The sequence below is a fragment of the Triturus cristatus genome, chromosome 5_1, assembly GCF_964204655.1.
Source record: "Triturus cristatus chromosome 5_1, aTriCri1.1, whole genome shotgun sequence".
Lineage (NCBI taxonomy): Eukaryota > Metazoa > Chordata > Amphibia > Caudata > Salamandridae > Triturus > Triturus cristatus.
This window is the reverse complement of record NC_140587.1, coordinates 986,218,512-986,238,209: the sequence shown is the minus strand read 5'-3', so window position 1 is coordinate 986,238,209 and position 19,698 is coordinate 986,218,512. Positions and strand designations below refer to the sequence as shown.

Below are 19,698 nucleotides of genomic sequence, written 5' to 3'. Positions count from 1 at the left end.
CATGTACAGTTATAGCTAGGTCAGCGTTTCCTTATGACGAGTGCTTTTTGGTGCCATTTGACGAACTAGCACACAACCTTCCAGAAATAAAGTTCATCCACCTCAGCTCCTCCCTGGGAAGTTTCTGGGTGATCTAACAGGTGGGGGCCTATGTTAATTCCCATAGGAATTTTCTATTGTCAATACAGAACAAATAGCTGAACAGAATTACACCAAATATGGCAGAAAGTTTGAACTTTACACAGAAAGTGTGATTTTTTGTGATTTGCTGTAAATCCATTCAGCTGTATTATAGAAACTTGTCGTTAAAAGGGGCTTGGTTGGCCATGAAGGGATTCAAAAGTTAGGTATATCTGGACTGTTGGTTTCCAGATATGCTCTGGCTGGCCAGTTTAAAGGCCACTTGTCAATCCACAGTATGAACAGGGACATTGTCCCCATGACCAGAAAAAAAATTAACTAAATATATAAGCTTTCAAGGTCAGGAAAGTGCATGTTTCTCTGCGTTTCAGAATATTTTATTGAGATGGATAAGAAAGATATTTGTAAGCTTTCATGAGCCCTAACAACAATTTCTATAACAAAAAGAAACCCCTCATTCTGTTAATTTACTGTAGGATTCACTGTAGGAAATTCCTCTCAGTTTTACAGCTTTGATTCCATCAAGATGGTACTACAGGCTGCTACTGTTGTAGAAAGTATGTTTCACTCAGCATACAGACTTTTATTCTGACATTCAGGAGGAAAATACTTGAGAATTTATAGAAAAGGTGTCCTCATTTTAGCTTTCTAGAGCGCCAAACATGATTTCTGACAAATTGAACCCTAATAACTTCTTTCAACTTTACAGTCTTTGAATTGATCAAGATGGCGTTCAGGTTTGCCACACTTCTGTCACAAAATGTATATGCTAGCGCTCTAGTTGTTCATTAGAGCACTACAATGAAGATACAGTAGAACACTGGGGATTCAACTGACAGGATGCTGCTGTTAGAAGTACATTTACTCAGAATATTAGATTTTATTCTCACAGGACTGAAGAAGATAGTGGGAAAGTGTTCGCATTTCAGCTTATCACTCTATCTCCTGTAACCTCAGGGCCTGTCTGAAGTGAATACCCAAAGATTCCCACTAGAGATGATACTCGCAGGATAACGAACATTTTGCACTTTCGGTTAATGTTGGCTGGCCATGTAGAAGCAGAAACACTGACAGCAAGAAATCCTCACCCATATGCCAGGGATCTTTAAACAAGTAGAGGAGGCAAGGAAGGACTGGTAGAGGTGGGCCTGCACCTACCCAGTGCCTTGACAGCCCACCCAGTCAAACACTACCCTCTGTCTTTACTCTCACATTTTGCTTGCTCAAATTTAGGGATTCCTCCCTACATTGCCCTTGCCTGGCCTTCATAAAGCATGGTGTTGAGCAAAAAGATAACATCACCCTTCGTGCCAATCATTGTCAGTAGTCTGGGTGGCAGTCTCTGATCCTATCTTGTGTTGTACAGGTCTAGCAAATGTTTTGCTCCTAAACAGACCACAATGATTGCAGATGTCACACAGTCTTTGTGAATGCCTTTTGTGGTCACATCCAAATTTCAGACACCACTTCCCCCATCTTCAGTACCAACATCTGCACCCTGGATGCAGAGGCAATGACCTGGCATCAATGCCACCTTGAGATTATTATTTGATATCTAAGTTTAACGGTCCTGGTGTATCCTAGCACTGAACAACTAGATTAGGACAAATACATTTTCCCCACAACCACCAAGACACTTAATTTATTTCACTGCACGAGCATTGTGTTATCTTTCTTCTACTGTTACATGCATTCTATGCTTTATTTGTTGCAATATTCCTACCGATAGGAATCAGATAGCGATCTCGAGGTATTATTTATGAGTGGAGGAAAATGTCTATCATAATTCTCAGTACTAAATATCACACAGAAACCAACAAGTAACAACAAACAGTATATTTTGAGTAGCGGGTTAATACTAAGTAATGCTAATGGTTTTTATTTGTAACACTTTTTTGAAGAGTGTGGTTTATGTAGCGTGCTTGTACTTTGTATTGCAAATACATTTACATTTTTTTTTAAACGTTATTAAGATATTCTTTTTTTCACAAAATAAAAATTCTAACTGATCATTCCATCTGCCTTAACTGAGATCATTCTCTTATGCTGTATTTCGCCTCCACATCACATTCTTCGAGGCCTTGACTGCTTGGCCATGCTTCCCTCAGAAGGGGCTTGCCATCTTTCAATTGCAACCTGTGCACCTATTCTGCTGCTGTGTGTGTGTGAGGGGGGGGGGGGGGCAGCCCACTTTTTATAGTTGCAATTGTCCATATTTAGCCATACCACAAGCTCGCTGTGTGGTCTCTCTCCTGGCAAGCGCAAATGAATATACAAATAAAAACATCTGTGCTGTCTTCACTCTGGTACTTCATGTAACACGATGGGGGAAGCTTTATTATTTATTGAAAACACGAGATACTGATTCGATGGATTAGTAGTTAACTTGCCTTTATTTACTCTCGTAGATTTTTAAATGAAACCTTTTAAACTACATGATTTCTCCTTTTATTTCATTTTATTCTTGAATTGCTTTCTTTACTTATTTTGAATGAACGGACTGTAAAATTGTCATGTAAAACTAAACAGCAAATATAAATAAAGGGAAGTGGTTTATTAAATCTGAAGTTTGGTTGGGAGGCATTGTCGTTATATTCTTTAAATCAATTGTCATTTAATACCTATGTCAAAATAAGTTGCTGTTTATCAGGAAGTGGTATATAATGCACTGGCAGCAGGTCACTTTTTTGGATAATGTGACCTTTGCCCTCCCATTTAATATAGAAATAATTATCATCATAATTACTAAGCAAAGCAGATTATTACCATTACCAAAATCCTTCTCACCCAATATATGTTCTGCTATCTCAGCAACATTGTTTTATTTGAATCTTCATTTGTGGCTTGCTTAATTGCAACTAAAATGGCAGTGCCCTGAAAGGGCATCTGCCATAGACACTCACAAAGATGGTCACAAAGATGGTCACTGTGCACGCCAAACATGATGCGAGGTCTGCACCACTCCAGGACACAGACCCAGCTTTTTATTCAGGGTAGCCCCGAATTCAGCAACTCAACCTCATGGGGCCCAGGAAAAATGTTACTGCCTACTACATCTGTTGGTGAGCCTGCCCTGTCCCTGGGATTCAAACTGTGGCCAGAAGCGTAGCTGGTGGTTGGCACCCTGGGTCTGGAACTGAAGACCACATTGTAATCCAACAGGTGGTTGTGGAGTTATATACATCTGGATCCCTTATCAACATTCATCAAGGTACATAGTCAGGTCTTTTCTTTCCAGGGTTGGATTGGTAAGGCGGGCACTTGGGCAATGGGCCGGTATTTGAGTTGCAATTGTGGGCCGCTTTTTTGGCTAGTGTGGTGGCAAATTTGGGCTGTGTCTGAACTGCTCAGATGCTGCCAGCTGCCCAGTGGGGGCCTGAGCAACCTTTTTCGGAGGCAGATGGGTCTCTATTATCTCACTTTTACCAGAGAGGCAGAGGTGTCATTTCCAGTATTTCGCTGGGCCGGCCCATTAATGTATGCAGGTTCAGCAGGGACACGAGGCCTGAGCAGAAGTGGCATCACTTATATTCAGGTGTGGTTTACCATCGTGCACTACTCCGTGCACAAATAGTCCCGGCAACATTTGCATTTTTTAAAATCCCATTGAAGTTAAGAAAACATTCCTTTTTTAGAGAACCCCATTTCTCCCCTCCTTTTTATAATACTTTTTTTGTGAAAAGGAGAAACTTGCAAAAGTGGGCCACTTTTTATAGAGTCCCCAAGCTTTTTTTTATCCCATTCCAACCCAGGCCCTTTCATGCAGGCTGGCTGTGATGGGTACCTCCAGGCACGTGGTACTACCACTGTTGGCACTTTACAACTGTGGTCATTGTGTTTCACTATATAGATGTTTGAACCTTGTCAACTGCCACTAGAATCAGATTTTACCCCAAATAAAAGACTAGTGAGACGCCCAGAGACCGTGCCAGTCATTGGACACCGAGCACTGGATATTGCACCTGCATTCTTTGAAGGGGCCATTAATGTCTGCCAGGTATACGTGGACACTCAGTTACCTTTGAAAGGACGGCTCATGGGTAATAGCTTGAGCCCAGAGGAGAGTGCACTGGTACTTTCTTAAGTCAACACCAGTATCTAAAACCCCCAAGTCTCTGTAGTACACACAGAAAATATGTTTAGCTTTGAGAAGTAGCAACCAAAAACATGCCCTCTTTGGAACTGTTGCAAAGTGATTCTGGGATTTGCACATCTGTTTTGAGGTTACTTATTCTTTTTGGAAATTATCTTGTGCTGACTTTCCTTAGAGAAACACTAGCAGGTTTGTGATCACCAGTTTCCATAGATCCCATGTTAGATCCATTTTTAACAGTGGGTGCTTAAGCACACGATTGGCGTTTGGGGCCTCACTCTGACTGGGAGGGAAGGATAGAGACCGATTGAGTTAGTTATTTTGTGATAACTGTATAATTGTAATTTTCTTTTCATAAAATAAAACACTGGCTGGACATTTAGTGCCTGATCGCGATCTTGGCGGACAGGTTACTCCATTACTAACGTGACGGATATCACATCCACCAAATTATAATTCCATTATATCCAACGGAACTTGTAATACGGCGGACAGGATATCCGTCACGTTTGTGACAGAGGGACCCATCCACCAAGATCGTGATCAGGCCCGTAGTTATTGAGGGATATCGTGTTTTACTCTCTGCTGAGAGTCAAACTCTCATCAGCACCTTTCGTAAGCCCTACACTGCGGTGCCTCATTATCCCAAGAGTCATGTGCTAATGGGGAGTACTTGGTAATCCATTTTGGGGTTCAATAATACTATGGCACCATGACACTTGTGGTAAAGGGTTCTAATTGTCACAACTGGAGCTCAGTAACCACTAACTATGATCCCAGTAACCAGGCCTCACATATGTTGTTATCTCAGAATTGGAAGACAAAGGGCCTCATGTAGGTAGCATACCAGTTACCACTTCTAAAATACCGAACGATACCGAATCGGTATTTTAGAAGTGGTAACTCGTATGTAGGTAATGAGTCGGTATTTTTTACCGATTCGTTACAAGTCGGTAATTACCGAATCGGTATTTACCGATTCGGTAATGAGGCATACCTTCCCATTGATGGGAAGGTATGCCTCATTACCGAATCGGTAAATACCGATTCGGTAATGGGGGGAACACATGAAAGGGTGGCAGGGTGTCACATTGACACCCTGTTGCACCCCTGATTCGGCCATGTGTGCACATGTGGCACACATACATGCCCTAAGGGCATGTATGTATGCCACATTGCACACTGCTACGCGCGTAAAAATGCTTAAACACATACATTAATTATTTACCACCAACTATAAGTTGGTGGTAAATACCGACTCTAAAACACACCCACACACTCCCCCTACATCTCAATTTTGGCTTCGGAATTTACCGAATCGGTAAAATTACCGATTCGGAATAGTTACCGATTCGGTAACATTACCGATTCGGTAATATTACCGAATCGGTAATTTTACCGATTCGGTAAATTCCGAAGCCAAAACTTGTCCCCCTACATACCAATAGCCAAAATACCGGTCGGTAACGGTATAATTACCGAAAATCGGCCGTTACCGACCGGTATTTGGCTACCTACATGAGGCCCAAAATGTGGCATTAATAAAGCACTGGATCACTTTTGGAACACACGAGAATAACTATTCCAAAACAGTTCAGACACTTCCATCAAGTGAGTCTGAGTCACGTGCACTAGCCCTGCAGTAAAACATCAGAATGGCACTATATGTTTAAAAGGTACAGCAGGGATATACGCCCTGGACATACCTTATTGATTTCTGCTTAAAAACTTTATCCACCGTGAATATTGAATTGGCAACCTAGTGTCTTTGTACTCATCTTGGTGTGTTGCGTTTTTTAACAACTAGAGAGGAATGGAATTTACCTTTCTATATGGTTCCTGAGAATTAACCCTTGTATCATAATCCAATATGCTAACATTCACCATTAGCAGTTTGTTTCTTTAATTATTTTTGGAAAACATCAGAAATGCTTCCTAGCCCTTAAGTGATCAGCCATTCATCAATATCATTCCGATGCACTGAAGACTCGTTCTTACCCTGTTGGCCACTGCCAAACAAGTCACACTCTCCATCTATGCAAGTCTCAGGTCTTTATGAATGTACAGCCATTTAGGGCCATTCACACGAGGATAGTCACTCCTCAGACTGTCATTTCATTAATATATGCTTCAGCTTTAAAGCTATAATTAAGCTTTTCAGAGTGGCCAAATGGAATGGGATCTGTCTGTGTGCAAACCTTGGAGAACTGTTTGATAGTGATCAACTGTTTACCCCACCGCTTCCACCCCTCCCAAAATAAATGATGGGTATGCTACAAGGGGCCCTGCCATTGTTGCTCCACTGCTCTCAGAAAATAATCGTGATTCTCACAGTGGTCGTGCCCCTTTGGATGATTCCAAAAATCTATACTTCCTTAAAGGGAGCGGGTGCATCTTTTGGAGCCCTGCGGGTGAATCCTCTGTGAAGGAAGGAACAATTTGCTGTGTTCCTCGCAGCTGTATACACTTTGGATTTATCCTTGCCCATAAACCAGACTAGAGCAGTCCCTGCGTCATTCGGGATTGCACATAGCTGAGTTTTTGCTTCCTCTGATTGGACCCTAGTGGTCCCAACGGTTCTGCACAGCGCTCTTCGCAGTGATTTTTACTGGTACCTTAATTTCGGGTATCGGGGCGCCAGCATCTTTTAAGCATTCTGGTTTGCTGAGACTGGAACCCAGAAATCCCTGTAATGGCTCTAAAGGGGGTTCAGTTTGAAAGTAAATGGGTGTTAGCTTAATTAGACTGGACCAGAGTGGTCCCAGCATAACCGACCAGCACTCTCAGTAATAGGACCCAAGCAGCCCTAAATTGTTTGAACTGCTCTCCTCCCCATTAGAAGTATACCACATTATTATGAATTTATAATTGATTCATCAAAAGAGTAACAACTCTTCCAACAGCAACAGTGGAAAACCCTCTCCAAATAAAGAACCCCTCTACATTAAGGCAGCCTGAAGCTGCTGTTCCATGCTACTGTGCACTCACAAGGTCTGCCACGCATCCAGATGCAAACCTAGACGATCCCCGAGGGACTACCGAGGTTCTACCTCCTCTGTTTCACCGCGCGAGCTTGGAGTTGCCATGGGATTGGCCAATTTCCTCGATCACAGTGCGCTTCACAAGGCTGTTGACGACCATATTTAACCTAGCAATAGTTGCTTAGGTTAATACCTATAACCACCCAACTGGCATCAGCCTCCAACATGCTGACGACACCCGTTGCCACCAGCTCCCCCCTAGCACCCCATACCAGATCTGGCGTAAATGCTTTCAAGATCCTATACCTCTCAAATCTTTCCAAACGCCCAATACAAAACAGGAAAAACAGGACCTTGAGAGACTTCCTGGAAACCCTCTTCGCAGACCAATACCACTGCCAACCAAAGGCTTCCTCAAAACTGACCTCCTTCTCTTCACACATAACACTAACCTATGGATCAGATCCCTACGCATTTTTCTCCTATTATCCTCTCTCTCGAACATCCCCTTCAGAAGCAAACTCAAATGCTGCTCCTCCTTTAACCTCTTGGGCAACCTTTCTAAATACATTTACAACAATGGGAAGATCATGTTCCAAGCCAACAACACAATCCTGGACACAACCAACTTAATTTATCTCTCCCTCAGGCCCTCCTACGATCCTCCACAATCCCTCTTTCTGTCCACCCATTACACCATCAACCCATTATTCCCCCCTTCCAGTCCACCCAGACAACATCTCTCATCCCGGAGTCTCCTACAATCAGTTATGCCCTCCAAAGTCCATAGCCCACCATCAATACCAGACCTTGAACATACCTCCCACAGACCATCTCCACACCACTCCTTTCCAACCTTCCACAAACCATTATCTCGCTCTCCGGTTGCCACCGCCATCCTTCTCTCCTTCCCAGAGTCCAACCATATGTCTCCCCTTTTCTTCCTAACCTTTTGCCCCCTTCCCTAACATCTCCCAACACCAGACATCCACAACCAGCATCACTCCTGCACATCTACTTCTCAGAATTAGTCCTGGCAGTCCACCCCAATGCTCTCACAATTATTGAACATAACTGTCCTCTGTTCAACATGCTACTCTCATCGTTCTCACCTCTTTCTCTCGAAGAATGGATATGCTCACATTGACTCTATTCCAGCTTAGTGACTCTCTGTCTTTTTGTCACTCCTACCTTCTTAATCCCCTATGGAAAGCCCCCACCCACACCCTTCGAGCATACCAAGAGACAGCCGCCTACACAGATTCAAATTGACAGAACACCTAGGCAACTCAGACCTACTCCATCTTCTATAGCGTTACGCTGCTTCAAATTCCACTGCCCCTCCTCCTATCTTCCTGTAGGGGGCTGCCAGATTTCCACCAGCATCTCTGACCACATTAAAACTCACACACACCATTCCTGTGCACACTCATCCCCTCTAAACTTGATATAAATCCCAACTACCCTCCTGGAACAGCCAAGTCATAAAGACAAGAACTTCTCCCTGAACTGCATGCTACACAACTGTCGATCTGCAGTCAAACACTGTCTAGAGTTATCAGACTCGATCCCTAACCATAATGTTGACATCCTGATCCTCACAGAAACATAGCTCAATGTCTCATGTAACCACGCTCTAGACCTTTTTCCTCCCAACCACTACATTTTGTGTCACGACTGAGAAGATGGACACGGTGGAGGTCTCACAATCATTCACCGAAACTCTCTGACATGCTGAACCCCCCCAAACGACTCACTTTCAATCTTTTGATTGCATGTTGGTGGATTTGTCCATATCCATGACCTCCAGCATCTGATTGAATGTGATTTAACACCAACAGTGTTAAAACAACATTTTCATTGAGGAAAGCATGCATTTCTTCACATCCAAACTTATCAGCTCTAAAAAAAATATCCTCCTTGGTGACTTCAAAATCCAGTGGGGAGACATTGGCAACAGTTATGTGGACACATTTACCTCCTTTCTCAATGCAATGATCTCCAACAACACTGCCATAAACCTAAACACCACAAAGGAAACACTCTGGTTCTGGCAATCTCCATTAATGCCCCCTACTTAAAGAAATATGACCCCATCCCAGTCGACTGGTTTGATCACATGCAGATCCTGTTCTCTATAACAGGCTCCTATACCAACACTTATGGACAACCCAAGAAAGGGAAAATATGGTTTAGAGACACACCCAACCTTGACACCGAAGCCATGGCGATCAACTCATGCATGGAATCCCTTACTGACAAATGTTCACCTCGGAAGTGCAAATTAGCCAGACAAAAACCCTCTAGGCCCTTGTTCTCAAAAGAGTTCTATGAAGCACGAAAGCTTATCAGAAAATGAGAGAAAGAATGAAGAACAGCATCATCTCGCCCGAGTATGACTAAGATTCGCAAAGCGATAAAACAATACAATAACTAAATCCTCAGAGACTCAGTGGTAAAGCCACAGTTTCTAAAATAGGTAAACAGTGGTGTGCAGTTAAAATCTGTGGCAAACTTTTCAGGCGCATGTTGGGCTTCCAACTTCTAATACATCAGAACTGTAACTCTATTATTAAGCTGAGAAAATGGAATTCAATATAGCAAACCAAAGTGTAATCATAAATTACACCCATTTAAACCAAGACAGCATGTTATGAGGCGGTCATACATGAGCTTGATTTAATCTTCTCTTTGGTTCTAGACCAATTTCAAAATGGATATCAGATTTGGTCCTGATATTTTAATATGTGGAATGGGGTCTAATCTTTCCCTGTGCTAATCACAGATTTTGATGGACCCAACATATTATGGTGTCAAGAAAGGGGAGTTGTTGTAATCTTTCTTTAAGACTAAACATAAGAATATTCAATGGAATATTCACTAAAGATATTGCAACAAATCTGACTATAATAACAGTAGCGTATGTGTCATAAGCAGGCTTCATCTTTACTTCTGGTGAGCTCTTGAAGTGGTGCAGTAATTTCCAACAACTATTCGGATTAGCGAATGCTGTGATGTGAGGGGTTTCACTTCTAAACATTGTACTCCTATCAAAGAGTTTCCACAGTTTACAGATGCCTCTCTTATTGACCAATCATCAAGCAAAATAAATTAAACAAGCATTGGCATAGCCAATAGGTCTCTCCTTTGGGACCTTATAAGTGTTTAGCCATGCAACAGTTGCATAACTAAATACTTATAAGGTCCCAAAAGCGAGACCTATTGGCTATGCAAAGCGGCCATGCGGCCGCATAAGCGAAAGTGATCGCGATCACGATCAAACATCAGAGCGACCGTGCGGCCGCGAAAGTGAAAGTAATCGCGGTAAAGTGCGGCGCGCTTGCCCACGCACATGCACTGTAGCTCTAGGCTGGCCTGGTAGCACTTTTTGGAGCCCTCTCAATAAGTCTCGCCAGACCAGCGGATACGCTGGGTCAAGCGAGACCTAAAATGACCATCCAGAATAAACAAATCATGCAGAAGTAGCAGATGTTAATAGAGCCCAATTTGTGTACTGAGATGTGTGCATTTATTCAGTCATTCATTTTTAGGTCACACCCTACCAAACAGCGCAGCTGTGTGGCACGTGAAAGACACCTTGGGGAGTTTTTATAAGTTGACCTGGTAATACATTCTGCCAATTGCTTGCAGTTGGGTTAGAGGTTTGTAACTGATGTTTTCTTGCTTTGTCATATGCTGGCTTAGGTTCTACAGGATCAATTCGCCCCTCCCATGCTAAAACCGTATTTACCAGTATCCTTCCGAGAGCTCCTTATCTGAAAACAGGTCTGTAAATCTTGTTCTTACCTCGTTACAATTACTGTGCATTCAAGGACCGAGTATGACTTCAAAGTGAGAGCGTTTACGGGCAGAATGCCGATCGCTCTCCCCATGGAGTAGGGGTGTCAAGATAGATAGATCCCAATGAAGGTTGTATTTGACTATCCATCTGATAGCAGGAGACCCATTCTCATCGCCTGGACGTTGACTATAAGAGCACTCTACACTCACAAATTATCTTTACGCATGTTTGCTCGGGAGAGGTGCTCTCCCTGCCGTAAGGCTCCTCTGCACCAGGCAAGTTGTTCTGAATCTCTGTCTGGATGTGAAGGCCGGTGGGTGGGAGCGCCATGCTCACTGATATCGGATGGCAGTGCGGTGAGGAGAAGCTTAGAGGGCAAGTGACTGAGCCATCAGGGTCACAAGAAAGAGACATGTGAGAGCAAATGTGCAGCTCCAATTCTGCCTCAGGGGGGTGAGGTGTCCCACCTCTGTAACTGCCCACTTAAAGCACCACGGAGAGTGCGCACCTCATTTCCTTGCTTTTTTCCCAGTTTTATATAGCGCGAACTCGACCTGAAGGTTTAAGAGCACTTCCCATGAACACCAATTACATTATGAAAGGACGCATTCATTTTTTTTGTAGGCCCAGGGAAAGTAAGTGATTTGCCCAGAATCACAGGATCCGCAGTTCCAAAGCGGCAGCTCTGGCTGTTACGCCACATAATCTCCCATAGCTTTCCGCTTCTTCTCTTTCTAAATCTATAAGATTATAAATTATAAACCCCAGACAGCGCTTGTCAATTCTGCTTTCACTGCACAAGATAATACTAGGTTCTCCCTCATGTAGGCAAGCGACAGGTTAAGTACGGGATCTTGGTATGTGAAGCGTACTCCTCACATCCTCGAAGTCCTGCAAAGTGGACTCTGCTTAGAAGTATGAGGCTTCCCTTCTCAGTGGCCCTTTGGCCCGTGTCCTCATCTCTGCCTTCCTCTGTGTCAGTGCCTTAGTGCCTCTCTACCACACACCAGTGTCTTTAACTTACAGAGTCGGGACATCTGTCTTTTGCTGTCCATATGTCGGTGTCTTTAAATTCAGTGCCAATCTATCCATTTCTTCTGCCACTGTGCCTTTGTCTTTAATTTTAGTTTGAGCTTATCCACGTCTTTGTGCCCTATTTCTATGTCTCAACCTTCTAGTGTCGGTGTCTACGTGTCTTTCTTCCCAGAACCGGTCTCTCTAAGTTTTAGTGCCTTTGTCTCTGTCTGCCCATGTGACTAATTCTCGACATTCCAGGAACAGTGCATCCGTGTTGTGGTGTGTGTGGGTCTAAATCCTTCTATCTGTGTCTTTATGACACATTTCCTAGTTCTGCATACTCGTGTCAGTGGCTCAATTACTTTCTTCCTTTGTCTGTTTCTCTGAGTTTCAGGGTCCTTATGACTTTCATCCCCTGTATTTTTCATAGTCAGTGCCAATCTACCCATGTCTTTATGTCCCATTTTCATGCCCTACGTTTTGGTATCAGTGTCCTGTGTCTGCATTAAGCTCTAGTGGCAGTCTGTCAAATCTTTTTGCTCCATGTCTGTCCCTAAATTCCAGTGCCTGAACATCTGTGCTTGTAACTGTATCTGTGTGTCTAAATACCAGTGTCAGTCTATCCTTGCCCGTTACTTTTTATCTGTGTATCTAAGTCCCAGTGTCAGTCTATCCGTGACTGTTACTGTACCTATGTGTCTAAGTCCCAGAGTGAGTCTATCCGTACCTGTTACTGTACCTGCGTATCTAAGTCCCAGAGTCCATGCATGCACGCCTGTTACTGTACCTGTATGTCTAAGTCCCAGTGTCAATTTATCCCTGCCTTTTACTGTGCCTCTGTGTCTAAGTCACAGAGGCACTCTGTCCGCGCCTGTTACTGTACTTGTGTGCATATGTCTCGGTGGCAATCTATCCGTGCCTGTTATCGTGCCTCTATGTCTAAGTCCCAGTGTCCCTGTATTGGCACCTGTTACTGTACCTGTGTGTCTAAGCCCCAGTGTCGGTCGATCCCAGTCTGTTACTTTACTTGTGTGTCTAAGTCCCATTCTTAGTCTATCCCTGCGTGTCACTGTACCTGCATGTGTAATTCCCAGTGTCCATGCAGCCATGCCTGTTACTGTACTTGTCTGTCTAGGTCCCAGTGTCAGTCTATCCGTGCCTGTTAATATACCTGTGTGTCTAAGTCCCAGTGTTTCTGCATCTGTGTTTGTAACTGTACCTGTGTGTCTAAGTCCCAGTGTCAGTCAATGCTTCTACAGTGTCACTCTGTCCACGCCTGTTACTGTACGTGCGTGTCTAAGTCCGAGAGTCAGTCAATCTGTGCCTGCGTGTCTATGTCCCAGCGTCCGTGCATCCGCACTGGTTAATGTACCCATGGGTCTAAGTCCCATAGTCTATCTATCCAAACCTGTTACTGTACCTGGGTGTCTAGGTCCCAGTGTCCGTGTATCCACGCCTGTTACTCTAACTGTATGTCTAAGCCCTAGTGTCAAGTCCAAGTCTATCCCTGCATGTTATTATATCTGTTTGTAAGTCCAAGTGTCACTCTGTCCGGGCTTTTTACTGTATTTGTGTCTCCAGTTTCCAGTGTCAGTCTATCCATGCCCCCCTCTCATTGGAGTGTGCCTGTGGCTCATGCGTGTGCAGAGCACCGCTGCCGCCTTTCACAGCCTTCAGACGCTCACACTCATACTTCACTCATGTCCTCACACAATGCAGTGCTGCCAGCCACACCTTTCCCCTCCTGCAACTGAGGCGAGCAGGGGTGCGGTGAAGAGCTGGAAGAGGAATCTCAGAATGGGTGGCTTGGAACTAGGACTGCAAAAGAGCTTGGTGACTCGTTCTTACTATATGAGAAACAAAAGATGGGAGGAGGGTGGGAGAGCACAAAACTTCAATAATTCAAGTAAATGCAATGCTTAAATTCAGGGCCGGACTGGCCGTAGCGGGCACCGGGCAATACCCCGGTGCGCCGCACGGTTGGGGAACGGTTTTGGGCCCCTGGGGGCCGTTTTTGTTACAAGGCCGTTTTGGCAGCATAGCTGCAAAATCGGCCCTATAACACAATCGGCCGAAAATCGGCCCTGGCAAAGAGCTCGGCGGCACCCCCAACCTCCCACGGAAGGGGTGGGGGGCAGCCGAGCACTTTGCCAGGGCCGGTTTTGGTTCCCAGTCCGGCCCTGCTTACATTTCAGGCCCGACACATATAACTTATATTGATTCATTTGAGACGGACATAACTAGAATTAGATGCTAATGTAGAAACTCAACGAATTAGGTTGAACATTGAACATTTCAGGACGCGCTATAAATCATCAAGAAGTGTTTCAGACCACGTTCCTTTTCTGAGATCTGTCCCTACTACAGCAACCAAGAATTGGGTCAAAAATGTCAACACGTAAATGTAGGTGTTTGAAAAACACATCCTGAACTGAAATTTGGAGACAATGATGCATGTGCACTCTCTCACTTTTGAGGAATGTGCCTTGGCCTTGCGACCGGATCAAGACCTACATGTGTCAGAAAGACGCTTGCCTGCCAAAACGGGGTATGCAAAACAGGGGTGCCAATACTTAAGCATTGGCAAAGCCAATAGGTCTCACTTATGTATTGTATTGTATTTATTGTAATTTCATGTATATAGCGCTTACTACCCCTGACGAGGCGTCTAAGCATTTTTTTCAGCGAGAAGAACTCTACTCCAGAATCCATAAAGGATTAGTGTTGAATTAGTATAGTGAACTATGAAAGTAATTTGAGTGGTGGATCGATTAGCCAGTTATTTGGATTGAGAAGGATAGCAGAGGGATAGAAGTGGGGAAAAATCTTGTGGGGCCAGGATGTTCTCTTGGTAGTTCATCTATAAATGGATTACTTTAAACGCCCTATCTGAAGATCAAATTCCGCTGTCAATGGCAGGATGAATAGCACTCATAAATAAAAATGATCATACTCCCCAGGTTCCTTTAACCATTCATAAATATATAAATTCCATTGAATACAGCTTTCTTCAGTGCATTGCAGTTGCAGCTCATTAGGTTCATATGGGCAAAGATACAGCAGAGAATAGGATAGGAAGCCCTTATCCTACCCTTCAAAACGGCGGCTTTGAGGTACTAGATCCATGGTCAGATGTACAAAGCTTTTATGCGGCCGGGAATGGCCCCATTCAAAGAATCGGGCCACTTGCAACCACAAAATAAGCATTTTTTTAAATGTACAAAGCCCCTATTGTGATTCGGTAACCTATTACTGAATCGCAAATTGTGTTTGAGATTCGGTATTAGGAAGGGGGGTGTTTAGGGCATCCCTTGCTAATACCGAATCGCAGTGGTATGTGTGAATGCCTTACGACCAAAATGAGCTTGCAAAACATTCACATTTTACCACCTACTTCAAGTAGGAGGTAACCCATTCGCAAATGGGAAGGGGTCCCCTTTGTGAATGTTTTCTATGAGCAGGCAGTGGTCCAAAGGACAACTGCTTTCTGTTAAAATGTGAAAAGAAAACATTATTTTTCTTTGTGAAACGCATGCAGTTTTCCTTTAAGGAAAACCGGCAGCATTTAATAATAAATAAATGTAAAAAATTGCTTTATTCAAAAGCAATCAAAGACATGGTGGTCCCATGTCTCTAGGCGGCCACCATCCCTCTGAATTTTGTGATTCCTAATGTGTCGCAAACAACGAGCTATCTCATGAATGTTAATGAGGTAGGTCTATTTGCGACCCAATGGGAATCGCAAAATGTGTTAAATACACATTTGTACATTTCTGTTTGCGATTACCAAATAGTAAATTGCAAAAATGTGCTATTTGGTTGGCGCAAACACTTACTGTAGTACATCTGACCCCTAGAATCTTACTATCTGTTGGCATAAGGTCACTATCTACATTACTGGCATCACCTAGACCAGAGAATCCCCTACCTCTTTTCTGACAAAGAACAGATAGAAGCGATACACCTGGCATCTGGTCTGCAGCAAACTAAGAAAGACACTCAAACAGTTGTAGCAACTTGCTGAGAGACCTATTGGCTTTGCCAATGCTTCTTAGCCAAGTTGCAACATGTCTGAAAGTAAAGAAAAAAAGCTCCATAGCACAGCCAACTTTGACTGTGGAATATCGCATTTTTTTTTCTTTCAGCCATGCTACACTGAACCAGCACTGCTGTACAATATGGCTAAACAAACATTGTCAAAGCCAATAAATCTCACATAGGCGAGTCCTATTGGCTTTGTCAAAGCTTGTTCTTTGTATGCTACTCATAGTGGACCAAACCACATCTAGGGATTTGAAGAGTGGTGCTGATTAATAGAAAAATTTACTTTTTAAGGCTTTCTGAAAGAAATTATGGGACTCCTCTCCATAAGCTGACAACAGAGGTTTGTCAAATAATTTGGGCCCAAATCCTCAAAATCCTCGATCATCACAAGACCTGCACTTTGTTTGATGGGTTCATGAGAAGATAGTGGCATTTGGAATATACCATTATATACCATTCTATCCCAGGTTGGTAACAGAAGCAGGTGTAATTAAGGTATGAAGGACCAAGTGCATGCAGAAACTTAAACACTAGTGTCAAACTTTTAAAGTGCACTCTGGCCTTTACCAGGATCCAATGGATGAGTCTCTGAAGACAGGAAACATGACCCAACTTACAGAGTCTAAATATCAAGCAAACTGCAGCCATCTGTATGCGCTGTAATCAACCTAACTAAGTTGCAAGGTAGGGCATTCCAATAGTCCAACATTAAAAATGTATAGAGGAGTGTAACATGCAAAAAACCAAATTATAAGACATGATCTAAACTAGTGTAGTTAGATCTTACCAGTCATTTTTTTATCTACTAACCAAAGAAACGGTAGGCCTGTGCCCTGTTTCCATTGTATCAATCTAAACCTGCTATATTTAAAGGGGCGTGAATCTTTTATCAATATAAAAGATGGATCAAAAGAGTGATATCAAAATATTGCTTATTAGTTATATTGAGTTCACCAATCAATATTTCTCTGAACACTTTGAGGATTGGCTAGATCAATGTGCATAAACCCACTTGTCCTTTATGGCTTTCACCTGGCAATACCAATGACCACAGTGTTGTGATACAAATAGTAATGGACAGGTGTTCATTGGTGACAGGGTACTTAAGAGTGCTTTTATCAATTTTTCACTTAACAAGGGTCTATTTGGAATATATTGCTTGAAAAAAGTCCACCAGGAGCTTAATCATCATTATCAGTTATCTATATAGTGAAACACGAGTGGACATCAAAACTGATGAATCCAATGGAGGAGCTTGGAAAATATCTTGCCCTTAAGAGTACAGCAAGATTTTGTGTGGATCCCTGAGTTGGTAATTCTATAGATTCATTATTTGGACGGGTGCTTAATGCGGCTAATTTCTATTATTCTGGGTGCCTGAGCTACAAGGTTGATGCCACTTTAGTATGCAATAGTCATTAACTTCTGTAGCCAATGGCTAGTAGTTCATAGACAGCTCCGGTTATGTAGGCCTACTTTACACCAAGAAATAATGTGCCTATTAATTATACAAAACTCAAGTGACCTGCTTTGCAAAAAATATTAAGAAGGAAAAAATATTCATGAACACAGATACCATGGTATCCTCCAATGTGAGAAGCTAATATGATATCCATGTTTGAGGTCTCTATCATGCTCTAAATGACTATTGATGGAATGTGCTATCTCAATTTAACTGCAACTGTGGAAGCTACTTTTTGAATACACTGTGAAAAACCCAAGAAGTGAATGCACTTCCAGGATTAGAATTCAGACCGCCTAGTGCTGTACTTGTAAACATAACATAAGAATGCAATGCTTCAATTAATATATATATCACAATATATTAAAACAATTTATCTTTGGAAGACAGTCTCACAAAGCCAAGGTTCTCATTCAGTACCCATATGTAAGACAAGCCATATACTTTTCTTAACACTGATATATTGTTATGGGGAGGTCATCATGTATAAAAATAATTTCTTGTGAAGATAGTTGATTACTTAAAAAAATATTTTATTGTGAAAAATGTTTTGGAAAAGACATTTTAGCAGGGGCAAAACTTTGTCTGCAAACTGAAGACGACCCCCTCCTGAACAATGAACTGTTACAGCCCCTGCTGAACAACAACAAACAATGCAAAGACTGTGGTGAAAGAATGCAGATCCTGGGCCACCCCCTCCATCCATGTGGACTCCAGTCATCCTCATACAGTTTTATTTTATTTTAGGTCTCTGACGTGACCTAGGCTTATCAGAACAAATTAAATCTTTGAATAGATATATAAATGAACAAACTTGACTGTGTGCACAAAAAATAGGCTCTGAGAACAATGTGAATAGATATGGTTTAAGTTTATGTTTAATAGTAGAGAATATAAAAAAACGACCTTATGGCAGGAGGCATGGAACCCACAAAAACAATTCATAAATAAACATCTTTGGAAAATCACTTGATAAAAGTGTAGTGACAAGCATCGAACTACAGAGCAGTGCTACCTACCGAATATATTTAAGAATTAGCGAAAGAGGCAAGCCTACTGTGTCAAATATCTTGATTCTATTTTTTCCAACTACTAATGATGTTTTGTTTTTAATTTGGATAGAAGGGACATTAGATCCCTCACAACAGTCTAACTGGATGTTAGAAAGAAAATAAACTCGTTGAACAGGGAGCCCAGACAGGCAACATTTCACATAAAAGAACGGCACGGGATAGGCCACGTATTCCTGTCTGTATGTTTACCTGCATAAACTAAGCACAATATGAATTGGGCTCCTGATTTCATCGTTTTTTTTTTTTTTAGATTACCGTCCGTATTTATCCATATTTATTTTTTGCTGATGTTATCTGTACTTATCCATATTTATTTTGGGTTTTGTGAAAAAATGAAGTTGAAACTACTAAATTTCCACATTTATGTCACAGATAAATATGCATTCATGCTTGAACGCCTGATAGGTTCGAATGATAACATCTATATGAAAACATGAACATTTAAGTATCAAAGTTTTGCATATCTACTGTTTTTTTAAGTATCTTTACTAAAATTCCTTTCTTTTTTTAACTCCTTACCTATCAATCCAAACAGCTATTGGCTAAACTGTCATGAATTACAGCATTTAGAATCAGCCCAAAATAATTACATGTCCCTTTTTCTCCACATTTAACAATAAACAAAGGCAGGAAAATAAATGGGTTTCTGTCTGTATTTAGCAGTAAAATTTAGCACAGTAAAAATAGAAAACAGGGAGCCTTAAATATGAATGGTGCCTTGTTAGAAAGGGGATCTCTGGTTGGCCAAGGCTTGCACCAAAGCCAGGCAGAGACCACCACTCTAGTCAGGGCAAGGGAGTTACACGCCAAAGATAACCCCTGCTCACCCCCTTGGTATCTTGGCACGAGCAGTCAGGCTAATCCCGGAGGCCATGTGTAAGGCATTTGCGCACGCACACAGCAACAATATCCCAGGCACACTACAAAAGGAACCCCACACAAGGTTATATATATATATAAAACTAGCCTTTGTGTTATCAAAACACATTAGAATAGTAAACACATATTATACATGGTGCCACCTGGCACTAGGTCATATCTACAAGGGATTATTTACACCTGAAAGGGCCAACTGGACCACTGTC

The 19,698-nt window shown here is 42.4% G+C and overlaps 1 protein-coding gene across 2 annotated transcripts in view; it reads right to left on the bottom strand.

Moving 5' to 3' along the window:
• SEMA5A (semaphorin 5A) overlaps positions 1-19,698 on the bottom strand; it is a 1,729,347-nt gene that overhangs the window by 1,474,678 nt on the left and 234,971 nt on the right. The gene's annotated exons all lie outside the window — the stretch shown is intronic.